Here is a 6,572-nt window from a genome sequence, read left to right as displayed (position 1 = left end):
ATTTTGATTGCTATTAAATATTTACAGCTTTTAAACAAATAACAAAAAATAAAAAGAGCAACAATAAATAAAAACAGTTATAAAAAAATAAAAAAGGTATGGTTCGGCGTGAGATTTTAACCACGGACCTTTCGTTCATTAAGCGATGGCCTCAGTCACGGAGCCACAGCTACTCTTACAAGATTAGCCAAGCGTTACTTTCTGCTGCAAGCATAATTACCAGGTACATTCCGTAAGTGCGCATGGCACTGTCTTACATTCCATACTCGCGTATGACACTCGGAGTTTAGTTGGTTTAAAATTCAAATCTGACCAATAGGATTGTGCTAGGTACCATATACATGTACGGAATGTGTAAATGCGTACCGTAGTCGATAGATTGAGTGATTGCCGGAGACAGTGTTGCCAGAACTACGGAGTAATCCGTAGATTTACGGATTTTGGGTACAGTACGTTATTAATACGGATTTTTTTTATCATTAAACAATTTAATATAATATTATATGATTAAACAAAGAACGGCGTCAGAGTTGGCTTGGAAATAAAGATCGCTGTTATTTCATAATGTATTGTATTATGGTAAATGTCAATAATCGTCATTTCCAAGCCAACCAAACGCCTTTTTTTGAACATACGACATATTCAATACCTAAAGAAGAATTTTTATTTTGGTTGTTTATTCTATGTTTGACACGAGTAAATTTTCAATACATAAACCCGGATTTCTCATCCAAAGATATTTTTGTCAAATTTATTACAAATATTACACATTTTAATATGGCAACACTGTCGCTTTCAGTTCCACACCGTCTTCGATATGCCGAAAATAAGTGTTTAATGCGTTGGCCGCAGAACGATTGGTGTTTCCACCGTACAGTACTTGAGACGTAAGGGAAAATCAGATCAGCGTTGTCCCGAATTCGCTCATTAGGTTGCGTATCTTCCCAATATATATATTATATATTATTATATGCAGAAGGCAAGGGGAAATCACTGCATTAAAGATCATATCGATTCTCCCTAGTACAAATCATCATGGCTGAAAACAACAAACAAACGGCCCTCAGTACCCGGCAGATCTTAAATGATCAGGGAGTGCGAAGAATCCCCGGGTCAGTTATGAGAATTGGTACATGGAACGTACGCAGTTTATACGAACCTGGAAAAATACATAATGTTATCCAGGAGATGCAAAGGTTAGATCTAAGCATCCTAGGAATCAGTGACACTAGATGGCCGAATTCTGGACAACAATCAATAGCCAACGGCACCATTTATTATTCAGGAAATGATGACAGCCACCATAGATATGGAGTTGCGATCGTGGTATCCAGTGAAATCAATAAATCAGTAATAAACTTTACTCCTATATCAGACCGAGCCATGTTACTCCAACTTCAAACGAATCGTTGTAAATTAAACATAATTCAAACATACGCCCCTACAGCAGATAAATCTGACGAAGACATTGAGGAATTCTACAACGAAATCAATAACATCATGCAATCTCTAAAATCAAGGGACATAACACTAGTATTAGGAGACTTCAATGCCAAGATTGGCAGGGGGAGATTTGATAACTGTGTGGGAGAATATGGACTTGGTAGGAGAAACGAAAGAGGCGACAGATTGCTGCAATTTTGCCAAGAGAACGATTTTATTATATCGAACACGTTCTTCAAACTTCCAAACCGTCGTTTGTACACCTGGAAATCTCCGCAAGACAACAAACAAAATGTAGTCAGGAACCAAATTGATTATATCCTGATAAACCACAGATATAAAAATGTAATCAAATCAGTAAAAACCTACCCAGGGGCAGATGTCTCATCGGACCATAATCCCTTAGTAGCCCGGTTTTTAATAACACTTAAAAAACAACGAGTAATACCAACAGCAAATCGTATAGATGTATCGGGTCTAAAAATCCAAGAAACAAGGCAAATGCTACAAAATAAGATCAACGATAACCTCAGAACCCTCAAAAACAATCAAATAACAACGGAAGAAGACACGGACAAACAATGGGAAGATTTAAAAAATGCATTAATTGAGCCGAGCAAGACCATCCTGACAAAACAGAAAATAGGGAAACAACAGGAATGGATGACTCCAGAAATTTTGAAATTGATGAACGAACGACGTGGTGTAAAAGACAACAACGACGCATATAAGAATATTCAGAAAGAAATCCGATCAAAAATAAGAGAAGCAAAAGAGGTGTTCTACAAAAGAAAATGCGACGAAATAGAAGCCCTTCAAGAAAAGCATGACAGCTTCAATGTGCACAAGAAAGTAAAAGAACTGGCAGGGTTACAGAAAAAAAGACAACCGTCAATACTCACTGACCAGAATGGCAAAATCGTTATGGAAATGGAAGAAAAACTAAGAACGTGGAAGAATTACATAATAGAATTGTTCGATGATGAGAGAGATATAAACAGAATAGCAACAGAACAAGAAAACAGCGGACCGGAAATAACTAAAGAAGAGGTCATCCATGCTATAAAAATCACAAAAGATGGAAAAGCCGCAGGGCCTGATGAGTTACCCTCTGAAATTCCCAAGTTGATAGAAGAGGTAAACATACACAGTCTAACAGATCTGTTCAACACCATATACAGAACAAGTATTATACCCAAGGAATGGTTGCTATCAGCGTTCGTCACTATACCGAAAAAACATAATGCAAAGCAATGCACAGACTTTCGAACAATCAGTCTAATGAGTCATACGCTAAAAATACTTCTGAAGGTGATACATCACAGGATTTACAAAACATTAGAACAGGATATCAGCGAGACTCAATTCGGTTTCCGAGATGGCTTAGGCACAAGAGAAGCACTATTTGCTTTGAACGTTCTCGCCCAACGATGTATGGATATGAATCAGGATCTCTATATATGTTTCATTGATTACAACAATGCCTTCGATAGGGTCCGACACGAACAACTTATACAGCTTTTGAAAGAAAAGAACTTAGACACCAGAGATATAAAAATTATTACGAATCTTTATTTTAATCAAAAAGCAGTGGTAAAAATAGAAGGGAATAACAACGAAGAAATAGAAATCCGTCGAGGCGTTAAGCAGGGGTGCGTGCTATCACCGATGTTATTTAACCTCTATTCAGAGGAAATAATGAAACGAGCATTGGACGATGAAACGAAAGGACTAAAAATTAACGGAGTGCCTATGAACAATATAAGATATGCGGATGATACGATCCTGATGGCTGCCAACCTAAACGATTTACAGATATTAGTAGATAAAGTTAATACATCGAGTGAAGAGCTCGGACTGTCACTAAATGTAAAAAAGACAAAATTTATGATAATATCCAAAACGATAACAAAACAATTCACAAATTCATATAAATAACCACACCATAGAAAAAGTTGACAGTTATAAATACTTAGGTACAATTGTAAATAAAAATAACGACTGTTCTGAAGAAATTAAAACTAGAATAGGACAGGCGAGAACAACATTTGTGAAAATGAAAAGAGTGCTCTGTGGCAGCGATCTCAGCTTGGATTTAAAAATCAGAATGGTGCGATGCTATGTTTTCTCGGTGCTGTATTATGGTGTAGAGGCTTGGACTCTGAAGAAACTTGACATAAGGAAACTAGAGGCATTCGAAATATGGTTGTACCGTAGAATACTTAGGGTAAAATAGACCGATAAAGCGACCAACATGGAAATCCTGAAAAGAATAAAAAAGGAAAAAGAAATTATCATAACGGTAAAAAAGCGTAAACTTCAGTACCTTGGACACGTCATGAGAGGAGAAAAGTACCACCTACTCCAACTGATATTACAAGGAAAAATTCAAGGAAAGAGAAGTGTAGGAAGAAGGCGCCACTCGTGGATGAGAAACTTACGTGACTGGTTCGGGTGCACTACAAACTAACTATTTCGGTCGGCTGTGTCACGAATACGTATAGCACTGAGATCTTCCCAATTATTCTTTCAATCAACGCTATTATACATACAAAACCCTATAAAATCGAAATTATAAATATAAAAATATTATATGAATTTAAGTATAATGTAAAAATATGAAATATATAGCATTAATAATAATAATAGGAGATAAAGGCATATATAATAGTGATTTAAATTTTATTATTAAATTCCCAACATTAAAAGGTAAGGTTTCCTAAAACACGGGGATTTAATTTGGCAAAATACCAATCAGCCATTTTACTGGTTTAGTCTAACTGCCCTTCTGTCTGCCATAAACGTACATTTAAATACCCGTATTAACGTATTGCGCGAACATTTCCACGATTTGATAAAATTTAAAGCTTAAATAATAATTCGCCGCTCGCATAACTGTCGGAAGTAATGCATAAAGTAATTAGTATTTGTGAATATATGATTGTATCCGTTTCTTTTTTTTATAAAAAGTCACTTTAAAAATTATTCAAAATATATTTGTTTTTTTTATTAAAAAAAAACAATAATGATTTTAACTCTATTAATATATCAAAGTAAATACAATCGATAATATTATAGCCTAAGATCCGTATGCAGTAATCCGTATGCCTAATGATCCTATGCTCATCATGTAGTGAATCAAAATCAAATTTTTAAATATCGGGTGCGTCTCCATATAGTGGCTTACCCCTATAAATTTTTTATTTTTTCAGATAAAAAAAAACAGATTTGGTATATTAGTATATGACGTAAATTGGGATTGAGTGACGTATTCATGATTGACGTATGCCTAATGATCCTATGCTCATCATGTAGTGAATCAAAATCAAATTTTTAAATATCGGGTGCGTCTCCATATAGTGGCTTACCCCTATAAATTTTTTATTTTTTCAGATAAAAAAAAACAGATTTGGTATATTAGTATATGACGTAAATTGGGATTGAGTGACGTATTCGTAGTATATAATTGTTTTTGGTCACTTCCTGTTTCACCGGAAATGACTACAACTTTTGATTTTTCAATGACACCCTCGGTATGTTTCTACTTTATTCGATAGAAAATCACACTCTGAATAGAATTACATATCGTATGTCAACTTTTGACATTTTCGCTTAAAGAATAATCGTATTTTAGATTTTAATCTAGAGTGCCATGGCTGTGTTAAAAATAGTAACTTTTAATCAAGGAGGCCTTGGAAAAATAGATTTGATCGTCTAATGTTATTCGTATCTTTGTTTGGCCAAAATTAATTAACAATTTAAAATTACACCAAACAAAGCAAAATAATTAAATAATATGATAACTATTTAATTTACATAACCGAGCGCGTAGCGGCACGGAGTACCGCAACTTCTGTAGTTGCCAGGTTTACGACAGAATTGCTACTGAACCAAAATCTCTGGATAAGCAACTACTACGACCCAGGGTGTCAAATAATTCTAAATAAGAACATTTAATGGCACCACAGATCTAGGTCCAATAGATATTTTGTTTTAACGAAATTAGTAAAATTGCGGTACAAAATTCCGGACGCGCCCGCTCGAGGTTTAAGCATAAGATTGTACTTTTTATTGTGTGAATTATATAACCTTTCATTTTATAATTTGATTGACGCTTTCCGGCATATTATAACGGTTTTCCGGGATCCGGGCAGCCTACCAAAATCCGAGATTTTTCCGGAAATCCCGGACATCTGGCAATACTATTATGTATTAACCAACCGGTAATACCAAAAGTAGGGTACCGAGTCACAGCGGCATTCAAAGCAACGAAAAAGTCGATGAGCTAGCTAGGCAAGGATTATGGGCATCCTATCTTGATCCAGAGCTAGTACTGGGAATACCCAAATGTATGGCCCGTAGTCGACTAAAACTCTGGATGAGGGAAGAGCAGAATGTCCACTGGAGAAACAGACAGGGGCCCAGGCACAGCAAGGACTTTATCCACGGACCTACCTCTGAAACCACAAAAGAACTGCTAAGCTTAAGTGCGGATTATAACAGGGCTCTTGACACAACAGGACACATATCTGTCATGTGTTACCTGAACAAGCTCCACCTCTATCAAGGAAATATTTGGTGCAAACTCTGAGATAAACGGGGCACATAATATGTCACTGCGAGGCTCTGGATCGCAAGCGACACTTTTTATTAGGAAAGCTAGGCTAGAACCGGAGGTACTATGCTCCTATCCTATCAAGGACATGCATAAGTTGGTGCAGGGTACAGGGATAGGAGAATGAGTGCAGATATAGAAAGGGGATAAAAACAATAGGTCTCACAGGTCGCAGTGTTTTCATCAGAAGACTGCCACTTGTTATTGAAAGAAATCAAAAGTAAATCTTAATTATGATTATTGTTAGTTCCCAGTAGTTAATATGCAGATAAAAAAATCGTGGGTGTTTGGGAAGGCTTGAACGGCAGAGTACGACACAAACCGAGCATCGGTGTATATCGGGCCAAAGAATACCTGTCAAGTTTCTGTTCGATTCGTCTGTATGTGTCTTCGTGTTGGCGGTTGGAGTCGCCATGAATGTTTGTAGGCATAATGTGGATTAATATATGTTTTGGTGCCTGAAGAAGCGACAATAAAGTCGAGAAACGTCGCAAAAACATTGTTTCCTTTCAAG

The sequence above is a fragment of the Sitophilus oryzae genome, unplaced genomic scaffold, assembly GCF_002938485.1.
Source record: "Sitophilus oryzae breed Bouriz unplaced genomic scaffold, Soryzae_2.0 scaffold_499_pilon_pilon, whole genome shotgun sequence".
NCBI lineage: Eukaryota > Metazoa > Arthropoda > Insecta > Coleoptera > Curculionidae > Sitophilus > Sitophilus oryzae.
Note: the sequence above shows the minus strand (reverse complement) of the source record.